The 14,423-nt window shown below is 26.1% G+C and overlaps 3 long non-coding RNA genes across 7 annotated transcripts; all 3 read right to left on the bottom strand.

Moving 5' to 3' along the window:
• Positions 1-566: 566 nt before the first annotated feature.
• Positions 567-4,120, bottom strand: LOC136998386 (uncharacterized). 4 transcript variants are annotated; one of them, XR_010888944.1, is made up of 7 exons: positions 3,136-4,120; positions 2,626-2,894; positions 2,119-2,274; positions 1,741-1,993; positions 1,578-1,646; positions 1,363-1,452; positions 567-1,116 (listed from the first exon to the last, which is right to left on the bottom strand). It is a non-coding gene; the product is annotated as an uncharacterized lncRNA (long non-coding RNA). The 4 variants fall into 4 exon arrangements; XR_010888946.1 differs by having other exon boundaries at positions 2,626-3,248; positions 3,364-4,120; XR_010888945.1 differs by having other exon boundaries at positions 2,626-3,503; positions 3,834-4,120.
• A 105-nt stretch (positions 4,121-4,225) lies between these two features.
• LOC105679761 (uncharacterized) lies at positions 4,226-7,668 on the bottom strand. The gene is made up of 7 exons (XR_010888942.1): positions 7,388-7,668; positions 6,895-7,163; positions 6,632-6,787; positions 6,251-6,506; positions 6,093-6,161; positions 5,873-5,962; positions 4,226-5,630 (listed from the first exon to the last, which is right to left on the bottom strand). It is a non-coding gene; the product is annotated as an uncharacterized lncRNA (long non-coding RNA).
• Positions 7,669-8,123: 455 nt separating this feature from the next.
• Positions 8,124-12,831, bottom strand: LOC105668489 (uncharacterized). Of its 2 annotated transcripts, XR_010889278.1 has the most exons (7): positions 11,654-12,823; positions 11,161-11,429; positions 10,898-11,053; positions 10,517-10,772; positions 10,359-10,427; positions 10,139-10,228; positions 8,124-9,892 (listed from the first exon to the last, which is right to left on the bottom strand). It is a non-coding gene; the product is annotated as an uncharacterized lncRNA (long non-coding RNA). The 2 variants fall into 2 exon arrangements; XR_010889277.1 differs by having other exon boundaries at positions 10,517-11,053; positions 11,654-12,831.
• Between the last annotated feature and the right edge of the window lie 1,592 nt (positions 12,832-14,423).

The following is a 14,423-nucleotide window of genomic DNA, read 5'->3' as shown; positions in this document are numbered from 1 at the left end:
ATGTTTTGCAGAGTTTTTTGTATTCGCAGATATAATATCGAACTTCGATATATTTCAGAAAATGAAGTGATTATGATTTTAATGCAATATGATTTTAATGTAATATGATTTTAATGTAATTTAATACTGTTTACCTAGTGAATATGTCATCATATTGTGACTTAACTTTCTACAGTCGTCTATATTTTTATTGAAAACATTTGCCAATTGGGTAAAAATTGAAGTTTTACGATAATAAAAATTCAATTTTTGAAAATATATGACTTAACATAGTATACCTTTGAGGTATTCATATGTGATTCACAAACTGTAATTGTAATAAAATGTACTAAGTGCACAAAATGAAGAAAATAAATAATTGCATATAATTATGTTTTTATTTTACGCTTTGACTCATATTCGGGACAATTCTATTTCAAAAAGATGAATTAGAAGTAAGCAATTACTTAATGATAAAAGTTAACGTAGAAAGTTGAAATGTAAACTAACATATTATAAATAAATTTTATTTTTTATTGTATACATGATATAATAAATAAATATTTTTATGCAAATGTACTAAGGTACGAAAGTAAGCCTCCAATTTTTTTTCTGAGAAAATTTAATTTCTACAATTACGGTTTTTACATGAAGTAATTTTTACTCATTGAGAAACATTTAGTTATTTTTCCACAAAGTCACCATTAAGAAAAGTGTATTGTAAGAAAAATCCTCAAAAGTTGTAGCAAGGAATTTGACGCGTCTGGAATACAGCGTCTGATTCAAAGATGGCAAATAAAATGATGGTTACTTTGAGAAAAAATAACTAAATGTTTATTAATGACTGAAGATTACATCATGTAAAAACCACAGTTGCAGGAATTAAATTTTCTGAGAAAAGAAATTGGAGGCATTACTCTTGTACCAACCCTCGTAATTTTATATTTTTATTTAATTAATGTTATATTAGTTTTTACGTTAACAGAACCATCACAAAGAATAATATATATTTGTTTCAATATTAAACGATGTAATAGTTACACTCTTTTAAGAATAAAAATATTGTCAGACTCTTGTGTCAGGCGGCATTTGTAATTGTATCATAATAATTACAAATGTTACAACTGTTATGCAAAACTGAAAAAAAATACATTTATTAATATTCACTACATACGAAAAGTGTATTTCGTGTCGAAATGTACTGTAAACAAATTTGTATTTCGTAAACCGCTGTTAGTTTACTGTAATATTTAAAACGGGAGACTATAGTATGCTAAACTACTATAAGATAATTTTTTAGATAACCTTGTGTATTAATATAAATTATGATATGAGTATATATGTACAAATAAAGTGGTGGAAAAAATGAATATTAAAATAGACCTTTTGAAGGCATTCATTGCCAAGATTAAAGAGACCCATCCCAGTAAACTCTAATGGATTTTGCATTGTTTGCAGAGTAAATTGCTGAATCTGTAAATATATGTTGCATATTTAGAATGTCATTTTAAATAATTTATTTTAGCTGTGTTACTCAATTTATTTTAATCAACTTATATTGATTTACTATAAACTTCCTTGTTTTAAAAATTTTTTACCTCTTTCCAAACTGCACTATATTGAAGAGAATTTGTTAGTTGATGAATTATTTTCCTAATTTTGTTTGCCTAAAATTATTATTTATTTTATTTTATCTATTATTAATTTATTACTAGTTTTAAATATATACATGTATATTTGTTCAAAATAACAAAATTTTACCTTAAACTTAACGCTTTCACAAATATAATTTACGGCGTAGAATCGTATTAAAAGTATAGAGATCCACACACTAGCACCAAACAAAATGTTTACTTCTATTGGTACTCTATTTATTTGTATTAGCGCAATAGTAATAAATAAATAACACATTCCTGTTAAGTATAGAAGAATGGATACTGCTTCAACAGCTAGTTGCGTTTCAAACATGACATTCAGTTCCCGAGCAATGCGACATAATTCTAAATGAAGATGCCTGTAAAAAGAAACATTCTTTATTACTAAAAAGTATAGTAATTACAAGAAATTAAAAATTATATTAATTGTTTTTAGATATACATAAAAATCTATTAAATTTTATTATTATAAATGAGCCTTTACATTGATGTCCAAACCGTTTGCTTGTAATTATTAATACGCAAATTATGTCGTCAAGAGAGTGCAGAGTTATTCCATGTAAACCTGAGCTTATGCTCCTCTGTTACTAATAGACATTGCATATGCTCGTTTACTTTATCAAATCTGGTTGCGACGTATCTATATTGTACATACACATAAACACAAAAGATATCTTCGAAATTATAATACATATGACAAAATTTTCAGTATTTACTTGAATAAATTTATTAATAAATATACTTTAATTTGTTTACATTACATTAAAATTGTTACTTTAAATATCACAGAAAAATATTTAATTAACTTATAAAAAATGTTTATTAATCAATGTTTGTTAATTTAATTAACAAAAACTGCAATTAAAAATGTAGGTAAAAATATAATTTAGAGATTATATTATAGAGATTTAATGACTATATATATTTCAATCCACATGTTTTGTGTTAATTCGCAAAATATATAAAGAAATATAGTGAATGTTATACAAACCGCAAGAAGAAAATAAATAATAAGTCCATGAAAGCATTGATGTGAACAGGATGATTTATTATATAAGATATAAGTAATCCCCAAAAAGCAAATTTTTCTGTATTCCACCACCATATTGCGTCGTAAACATTTATAATAAAAGTAAATATAATCCACCCAAATACTGTTCCTATTGACCATATGTGCATTTTTTGATACATTTTTGGAGTACCTAGTTTTTTTAAAGTGTCATCTACCATAGCAAGCTTATCTATGCATATCTCAAATCTCTGAAATAATTTTAACAAGAATGAGTAACAGTTTAAAATAATATTAGTCAGTAAGAAAATTATTTATTACAATTTTGGTAAATTGACAGTAAATTTGATCAAATTTTAAAGTTGTTACATTAAAAACAAGTAAAGAATGACAATTTGTTACTAAATACAATTAATATGATATTATTAGATAAACAATTATGAGATACCACATATGTATTTTATGTAAGTAATACTAAAAATTATATCATACCTTTCGATAGTAAAGACTCACAATAGCGGACATTATCGAAGTAAAGGAGTTAAGCAACACGGCGATTTTAATAATGTAGGATCCAAGCAATTCTTTCAGTGTAAAAATAGTCACTGTATAGTACAAGATATAGCCATAAACAAACCAGACTGTTAGAGAATATAGAAGACCGAAATATGCAATCCATTGAATTTTTGATTTTAATTGTTTAATGGGGTAAATACCTACACCCATAATGAAACACGTGATAAAAAGAGGACGTAATACTTCTTGTATAGTAGACGCCATGATCATTACTATCATAAATTGATATATAGTGTCTGTCGCTGAACGTATTGTAATTATGCCATGTTGCAAAAATAATGGATCTGCGTAATAATAATACATCTGTAGTACATTAAGGCGATCTACCATCTCTGATGAATAATAGATTTTCATTATTGATATTGCATGTTGCAAACCATTTAATATAAAAATAATATACAAAAGTATAAACGATTTTCACAACACTTTATATTTTATTCATAATATTTCTAGATAACCATTGCATGTGTTAAAATTTTTATAAAAGTTAAAGATTTTAAAGCTTAACTTTTAAAACTGGATTCACATAACTTTCGAAGTAGATAGTTCACATAATTTAGTAACATAACATTCAGAAAAGAGTTATATAAAAAATGTTATTTATTTTTAAATACCTATAATATTAATTAAATTGCTATATTTTATTTTAATTCAAGTTAAATAACGTATGTGTCACTGCAACAATTGCGATTGTAATTTGTTTCAATAATGCATATAATGCACAATGATACACATAAGTTCTAGAGCTTCCAAGAAATATGCATTTTTACAACAGTATGAAAGTAAAGCATCCGTGATGTTAAAATGTAATGGATAGTAAGATACAATTTTGGTGAATCTTCTCCTCTCACTGAAACTTCGAGTTGGTAGATGCACAACACATGTGGAAACAAAGATATAACTGTTTAAATACGCTTTATGGTAACTTCCTGTCGTGGACAAGACGCTCAAATGAGAACGTTTTTTTATCGCATTATTAAGCATCCTTTTTAACATTATAGGATTACTAAGTTTATTTCGACGTTGATATAGTTAGGAAGATAAACGTTTCCACAATTTCAACGATAAATTGCTTAAGCACTTATGCTGATTAAATGAATCGATCTGTAGAGAGAAGAGATATTTTGCATATGTGAATCACATATGCAATGTATATTACATATGAGCATCTTAGAGGTATACTATGTTAAATCACATAAACATAATTTTCAAGATAAAATAATTTTCTAAAAAGATTTTTTGTTTTTGCTCTCAGTAAAGTGCTTATAATGTTTAGCAGAGTTTTTTTGCATTTGCGGATATAATATCAAACTTCGATATGTTTCAGAATAATGAAGTATTACGCAATATAATGTGTAATTTTAATGTGATTTAATACTGTTTACCTGATAAATATGTCATCATGTTGTGACTTAACTTTATATAGTCAACATCTCTATTTTCATTGAAAACATTTGCCATTGGATAAAAATTGAAGTATAGAGTCTTACGATAATAGTAATTCAGTTTTCGAAAAAATGTGATGTAACATAGTATACCTCTGAGGTGCTCATATGTATGTATGTGATTCACAAAGTGTAACTGTAATAAAATGCACATAATGCACAAATAAAGAAAATAAATAATCACATTTATTTATGTTTTTATTTTAGGCTTTGACTCATATTCGGAACAATTCTATTTGAAAAAGATAAATTAGAAGTAAGCAATTACTTAATGGTTAGAGTCAATGTAGAAAGAGACATAAACTAGCAATACTAGAAATAAATTTTATTTTTTATTGTATACAAAATATAATAAATAAATATTTTTATGTAAACGTGCGAAAGTAATGTCTCCAATTTTTTTCTCAGAAAAGTTAATTCCTACAACTATAATTTTTATATGAAATAATTTTCAGTCACTAACAAACATTCAGTTATTTTTCTATAAAGTCGCCATTAAGAAAAATGTTTTTGAAGTCCTCAAGAGTTGTAGCAAGGAATTTAACGGGTCTGGAATACAGCGTCTGATTCAAGGATGACAAATGTGCATATAAAATGATGGTTTCTTTGTGAAAAAATAACTAAATGTTTGTTAATGACTGAAGATTATATCGTTTAAAAACCACAGTTGTAAGAATTAAATTTTCTGAGAAAAAAGATTGGAAGCATTACTTTCGTATCGACTTTCGCAATTTTCTAATTTTACTTAATTAATGTTATGTTACTTTTTACGATAACAGAACCATCACAAGGAATAATATTAATACTTTGTTTCAATATTAAACTAACGATGTAATATTAAACTAACGATGCAATTACTTTGTTCTAAGAACGGCTATATATGTCAGTCGGCTTTTGTATCCTTATATCAGACGGCATTTGTAATTGTATCAAAATAATTACAAATGTTACAATTGTCAGGCAAAACTGAAAAAAAACACATTTATTAATATTTACTGCATATAAAAAATGTATTTTATCGAAATGTACCGTAAACTAAATTGTATTTTGTGAGCTGCTGTTAGTTTACTGTAATATTAGAAACGAGAGACTGTAGTATGCTAAACTAACAATAAGATAATTTTTTAGATAACCTTGTGTATTAATATAAATTATGATATGAGTATATATGTACAAATAAAGTGGAAAAAATGAATATTAAAATAGACCTTTTGAAGGCATTTATTGCCAAGATTGAACAGACCCATCCCAGTAAACTCTAATGGATTTTGCATTGTTTGTAGAGAAAATTGCTGAACCTGAAAATATATGTTGCATATTTAGAATGTCATTTTAGATATTTTATTTCAGCTATGTTACTGAATCTGTTTTAATCAACTTCATATTATTATAGTTTACTATAAACTTTCTTATTTTAAAAGTGTTTACCTCTTTCCAAACTGTACTATATTGAAGTGAATTTGTCAGTTGATGAATTATTTTCTTAATTTTGTTTGCCTGAAATTTATTATTTATTTTATTTTATCTATTGTTAATTTATTACTAATTTTAAATATATATATTAGTTCAAGATAACAAAATTTTACCTTAAATTTAACGCTTTCACAAATATGATTTATGGCGTAGAACCGCATTAAAAGTGTAAAGATCCAGACAATAGCACCCAAAAAAAGGCTTATTACCATTTGTACTCTATTTATTCGTATTAGCGCAATAGTAAGAAATAAATAATAACACATTGCTGTTATGTATAGAAGAATGGATACTGCTTCAGCAGCTATTTGCGTTTCAAACATGAAATTCAATTCGCGAGCAATGCGACATAATTCTAAATGAAGATGCCTGTAAAAAGAAACATTTTTTACTACTAAAAAGTGTAGTAATTACAAGAAATTAAAAATTATATTAATTGTTTTTAGATATACATAAAAATATATTAAATTTTATTATTATAAATGAGCTTTTACATTGATGTCCACAACGTTCCCTTGTAATTATTAATACGCAATTTATGTTGTCAAGAGGGTGTAGAGTTTTTCCATGTAAACTTAAGCTTATGCTCCTCCTTTACTAATAGACATCGCATATGCTCGTTTACTTTATCAAATCTGGTTGCGACGTATCTATATTGCACATACACATACACACAAAAAAGATTATCTTAGAAATTATAATATATTATATTAATTTGCAAAATATATAAAGAAATATAATGAATGAATATACGAACCGTAAGAAAAAAATGAATAGTAAGTCCATGAAGGCATTGATATGAATAGGATGATTTATTATATAAGCTACAAGTAATCCCCAAAGAGTCATTTTTTCTGTATTCCACCACCATATTGTGTCGTAAACATTTGTAATGAAAGTAAATATAATCCATCCAAATACTGTTCTTATCGACCATATATACATTTTTTGGTACATTTTTGGAGTACCCAGTTCTTCTAAAGTGTCATCCACAGTAGCAAGCTTTTCTATACATATCTCAAATTTCTAAAATAATTTTTCAACAATGAGTAATAGTTTAAAATACATATCCAGTAAGCACATTGTTCATTACGATATTAGCAAATTGACAGTAAATTTGATCAAATTTTAAAGTTGTTACATTAAAAATAAATAAGGAATGACAATTTGTTATTAAATACAATTATTATGATGTGAGATAAATACCACATATGTATTTTATATAAATAATACTAAAAATTATATTATACCTTTCGATAGTGAAGAGTCACAATAGCGGACATTATCGAAGTAAAGATGCTAAGAAACACGACAATTTTCATTATATAGGATCCAAGCAATTCTTTCAGTGTAAAAATAGTCACTGTATAGTACAACATATAGCCATAAACAAACCAGACTATTAGAGAATATAGAAAACCTAAGTGTACAATCCACCGACTTTTTGATTTTAATTGTTTAATGGGGTAAACACCTAAACCCATAATGAAACATGTTATAAAAAGAGGACGTAATGCTTCTTGTATAGTTGACGCCATGATCATTACTAACTATTGTAATATGGAATGTCTGTCGCTGAGCGTATTGTAATTATGCCATGTTGCAAAAATAATGGATCTTCGTAATAATGATACATCTATAGTACATGCGCATATTAAAACGATCTACCATCTCTCATGGGTAATAGATTTTCATTATTGATATTGCATGTTGCGAATCATTAAAGTTTAATATAAAAATAATATGGAAATACAAACGATTTGCACAACACGTTATGTTTTATTGATAATATTTCTAGGTAAGCACTGCATCATTTACGTTAAAATTTTTATGAAGGTTGAAAATTTTAAAGCTTAACTTTTAGAACTGAATTCACATAACTTTCAAAATAGATAGTTCATATAATTCAGTGGCATGACTTCAGAATAGAATCATGTAAAAAATGTTATTTATTTTTGAATATTTATAATATTATTAAATTGTCATATTTTATTTTAATTGAAATTAAACAACATGTACGTCACTGCAACAATTGCGGTTGTAATTTGTTTCAATAATGCACAAGATGCACAATGATGCACATAAATTCTGGAGCTTTTAAGAAATATTCATTTTTACAACAATATCAAACTAAAGCATCCATGATGTTAAAGATAGATAATAAGTTAGTAAGATACAATTTTAATTAATCTTTTTGACACTGGAATTGCGAGTTGGTAAATGTACAACACGTGCGGAAACAATGTTATAACTGTTTAAATACGCTTCATGATAACTTTTTGTCAAAGACAAGACATTCAAATGAGGACGTCTTTTTATCGCATTATTAAGCATCCTTTCTAACATTATAGGATTATTAAGTTTATTTCGACGTTGATATAGTTAGGAAGATAAACGTTTCCACAACTTCAACGATAAATTGCTTAAGCACTTATGCTGATTAAATGAATCGATCTGTAGAGAGAAGAGATATTTTGCATATGTGAATCACATATGCAATGTATATTACATATGAGCATCTTAGAGGTATACTATGTTAAATCACATGAACATAATTTTCAGGATAAAAAGATTTTCTAAAGAGATTTTTTGTTTTTGCTCTCAGTAAAGACTTATAATGTTTAGCAGAGTTTTTTTACATTCGCGGATATAATATCAAACTTCGATATGTTTCAGAAAATGAAGTATTACGCAATATAATGTGTAATTTTAATGTGATTTAATACTGTTTACCTGATAAATATGTCATCATGTTGTGACTTAACTTTATATAGTCAACATCTCTATTTTTATTGAAAACATTTGCCATTGAATAAAAATTGAAGTATAGAGTCTTACGATAATAGTAATTCAGTTTTCGAAAAAATGTGATTTAACATAGTATACCTCTGAGGTGCTCATATGTATGTGATTCATAAAGTGTAACTGTAATAAAATGCACATAATGCACAAATAAAGAAAATAAATAATCACATTTATTTATGTTTTTATTTTAGGCTTTGACTCATATTCGGAACAATTCTATTTGAAAAAGATAAATTAGAAGTAAGCAATTACTTAATGGTTAGAGTCAATGTAGAAAGAGACATAAACTAGCAATACTAGAAATAAATTTTATTTTTTATTGTATACAAAATATAATAAATAAATATTTTTATGTAAACGTACGAAAGTAATGCCTTCAATTTTTTTCTCAGAAAAGTTAATTCCTACAACTATAATTTTTATATGAAATAATTTTCAGTCACTAACAGACATTCAGTTATTTTTCTATAAAGTCGCCATTAAGAAAAATGTTTTTGAAGTCCTCAAGAGTTGTAGCAAGGAATTTAACGGGTCTGGAATACAGCGTCTGATTCAAGGATGACAAATGTGCATACAAAATGATGGTTTCTTTGTGAAAAAATAACTAAATGTTTGTTAATGACTGAAGATTATATTGTTTAAAAACCACAGTTGTAAGAATTAAATTTTCTGAGAAAAAAGATTGGAAGCATTACTTTCGTATCGACTTTTGCAATTTTCTATTTTTACTTAATTAATGTTATGTTACTTTTTACGATAACAGAACCATCACAAGGAATAACAATAATACTTTGTTTCAATATTAAACTAACGATGTAATATTAAACTTGCGATGCAATTACTCTCTTCTAAGAACGGCTATATATGTCAGTCGGCATTTGTTTCCTTATGTCAGACGGCATTTGTAATTGTATCAAAATAATTACAAATGTTACAATTGTCATGCAAAACTGAAAAAAAAATACATTTATTAATATTCACTGCATATAAAAAGTGTATTTTATCGAAATGTACCGTAAACTAAATTGTATTTTGTGAGCTACTGTTAGTTTACTGTAATATTAGAAACGGGAGACTATAATATGCTAAACTAACAATAAGATAATTTTTTAGATAACCTTGTGTATTAATATAAATTATGATATAAGTATATATGTACAAATAAAGTGGTGGAAAAATTGAATATTAAAATAAACCTTTTGAAGGCATTCATTGCCAAGATTGAAGAGACCCATCCCAGTAAACTCTAATGGATTTTGCATTGTTTGTAGAGAAAATTGCTGAACCTGAAAATATATGTTACATATTTAGAATGTCATTTTAGATATTTTATTTTAGCTATGTTACTGAATCTGTTTTAATCAACTTCATATTATTATAGTTTACTATAAACTTTCTTATTTTAAAAGTGTTTACCTCTTTCCAAACTGTACTATATTGAAGTGAATTTGTCAGTTGATGAATTATTTTCTTAATTTTGTTTGCCTGAAATTTATTATTTATTTTATTTTATCTATTGTTAATTTATTACTAATTTTAAATATATATATTAGTTCAAGATAACAAAATTTTACCTTAAATTTAACGCTTTCACAAATATGATTTATGGCGTAGAACCGCATTAAAAGTGTAAAGATCCACATAATAACACCAAATAAAAAGTTTATTTCTATTTGTGCTCTATTTATTTGTGTTAAGGCAATAGTAAGAAATAAATAATAACACATTGCTGTTAAGTATATAAGAATAGATACTGCTTCAACGGCTATTTTCATTTCAAACATCAAGTTCAGTTCACGAGCAATGCGACATAATTCTAAATGAAGATGCCTGTAAAAAAAATTATTCTTTATTATTAAAAAGTGTAGTAATTGCAAGAAATTAAAAATTATATTAATTGTTTTTAGATATACATAAAAATCTATTAAATTTTATTATTATAAATGAGCCTTTACATTGATGTCCAAACCGTTCGCTTGTAATTATTAATACGCAATTTATGTCGTCAAGAGAATGCAGAGTTATTCCATGTAAACCTGAGCTTATGCTCCTCTTTTACTAATAGACATCGCATATGCTCGTTCACTTTATCAAATCTGATTGCGACGTATCTATATTGCACATACACATACACACAAAAAAGATTATCTTAGAAATTATAATATATTATATTAATTCGCAAAATATATAAAGAAATATAATGAATGAATATACGAACCGTAAGAAGAAAATGAATAGTAAGTCCATAAAGGCATTGATATAAATAGGATGATTTAGTATATAAGCTACAAGTAATCCCCAAGGAGCAATTTTTTCTGTATTCCACCACCATATTGTGTCGTAAACATTTGTAATAAAAGTAAATATAATCCATCCAAATACTGTTCTTATTGACCACATATACATTTTTTGGTACATTTTTGGAGTACCCAGTTCTTCTAAAGTGTCATCCACAGTAGCAAGCTTCTCTATACATATCTCAAATCTCTAAAATAATTTTTACAACAATGAGTAATAGTTTAAAATACATACCCAGTAAGCACATTGTTCATTACGATATTGGCAAATTGACAGTAAATTTGATCAAATTTTAAAGTTGTTACATAAAAATAAGTAAGGAATGACAATTTGGTATTAAATACAATTAATATGATATGAGATAAATACCACATATGTATTTTATATAAATAATACTAAAAATTATATTATACCTTTCGATAGTGAAGAGTCACAATAGCGGACATTATCGAAGTAATGATGCTAAGGAACACGACAGTTTTTATTATATAGGTTCCAAGCAATTCTGTTAGTGTAAAAATAGTCACTGTATAGTACAACATATAGCCATAAACAAACCAGACTATTAGAGAATATAGAAGACCTAAGTGTGCAATCCACCGACTTTTTGATTTTAATTGTTTAATGGGGTAAACACCTAAACCCATAACAAAACATGTTATAAAAAGAGGACGTAAGGCTTCTTGTATAGTAGACGCCATGATCATTACTAACTAATATGGAATGTCTGTCGCTGAGCGTATTGTAATTATGCCATGTTGCAAAAATAATGGATCTTCGTAATAATGATACATCTATAGTATATGCGCATATTAAAACGATCTACCATCTCTCATGAGTAATAGATTTTCATGATTGATATTGCATGTTGCGAATCATTAAAGTTTAATATAAAAATAATATGGAAATACAAACGATTTGCACAACACTATGTTTTATTGATAATATTTCTAGGTAAGCACTGCATCATATACGTTAAAATTTTTATAAAGGTTGAAAATTTTAAAGTTTAACTTTTAGAACTGAATTCACATAACTTTCGAAGTAGATAGTTCACATAATTCAGTGGCATGACTTCAGACTAGAATCATGTAAAAAATGTTAGTTATTTTTGAATATTTATAATATTATTAAATTGTCATATTTTATTTTAATTGAAATTAAACAACATGTACGTCACTGCAACAATTGCGGTTGTAATTTGTTTCAATAATGCACAAGATGCACAATGATGCACATAAATTCTGGAGCTTTTAAGAAATATTCATTTTTACAACAATATCAAACTAAAGCATCCATGATGTTAAAGATAGATAATAGGTTAGTAAGATACAATTTTGATTAATCTTTTTGACACTGGAATTGCGAGTTGGTAGATGTACAACACGTGTGGAAACAATGTTATAACTGTTTAAATACGCTTTATAATAACTTTTTGTCAAAGACAAGACATTTAAATGAGGATGTTTTTCATCGCATTATTAATTATCCGTTGTAACATTATAAGATGACAAAGTTTGTTTTGACGTTGTATAATTAGATAGATAAAAATTTCCACAACGTCAGCGATTAATCGCTTAAGAACTTATGCTGATTAAATGAATCGACCTTGAAAGAAAGAAGAGATATTTTTGTGTGCATATGTGATTCACAAAATGTAACTGCAATTAGATGAAGAAAATAAATGATGACATATATCTACGTTTTCCTTTTAGGCTTTGATTCATATTCGGAACAATCTTATTTCAAAAGGATAAATTAAAAGTAAGCAGTTACTTAATGATTAAAGTTAACGCAGAAATTTGGGACACAAACTAACACATTACAAATAAATTTTATTTTTTATTATAAATACATATATGTACATTGTACAATAAATCAATATTTTTATGTAAATGTATTTTTTGTGAATGTTAAGAATACAAATCTTAAAATTTTTATATATTTTATTATATATCATGTGTTCTCTTAATTTTAACATTAATCTGTTATAAACGAATTTTATATATAATTATGTCATTAATTATGTCATTTGTGTTAGAAGTATCAAAACTGTCAAAACTGATGCGTAAAACTGAAAAATATATTTTTATTTTAGGTGAGAATAACATGCCTTCGATTAATTGCATAAAAGGAGAAATTTAGAATGTTATATAATAATCAAAAACGTACATATGGTATATAAAATATGATTAAATTTAATAATAATCAATCGATATATATTATACGTTGCCATTTAAATATTTCTATCAAAAAAATTAAGTATAAAATTTTAATTTTATTTCTACTTGTATCAATATGTATACTTTTACAAAATGTAGAACATACCTGACGAATAAAATTATAACCAAAGTAGAAAAGGCCTACGCCAGAAAGTTTTAACTCTCTCTGTTTTATTTGTAGTATAAATTGCAATATCTGAATTAAAAGAAAATTATTGTTTAATGTAAAATATATTTATCGTAACATAGAATAATTGTAGCGGATTCAAAATTATGTGACAAAAATTTACCTGCTTGCGTAAGTTTTCATCGAAACTATCATTGGATAGTTTGTAAAGGATTTCTACTGTTCCATTTGCCTAAAATTATAACATAAAATTGAAACTTGCAATACATACTTAAAAAATTTATACAAAAAGATATGATTAAGTAATTTATAATAGATAAAAAATTTTCAACGACAATTTTATTGCAAATATAAATGTTTTGCTATTTTTAATAGTTATATTAATTATATTTAATTAATAATTATTTTTTATTTGTTACCTTATCGCAAATAATCTGACAGATATAATTTAATGTAAGAAGTTTCGCGCTATATATAATTGCCCAGCTATAAATTAACAGATTATCTATGTGGTGTTCAAATGCTGTTTCTTTAATGTCCGTAAACGACTTGTAAAATTCCAGAAATAACTCCACAAAAAATGCAAAGTAAGATGTCATTTGTAACGTCATCTGTATACTACATATTTTGTTTAATTCACGTGATATGCGACATAGCTGTTGATGGACGTGCCTGTAATTCACAATGCTTACCTATAATATACTTCTATATGTAATTCTATATGTACAAAAAATGGTAGACAAAAAATATTTTGAGTTTAAATATACCATAGAATTTTAACATAAACAAGTTTTAGTGAAAATTTAAAATTGTGTGTCTTACAATTGAATCTTC

The sequence above is a fragment of the Linepithema humile genome, chromosome 3, assembly GCF_040581485.1.
Source record: "Linepithema humile isolate Giens D197 chromosome 3, Lhum_UNIL_v1.0, whole genome shotgun sequence".
Lineage (NCBI taxonomy): Eukaryota > Metazoa > Arthropoda > Insecta > Hymenoptera > Formicidae > Linepithema > Linepithema humile.
The sequence above is the reverse complement of the archived record's forward strand: the minus strand, read 5'-3'. Positions and strand labels throughout refer to the sequence as shown.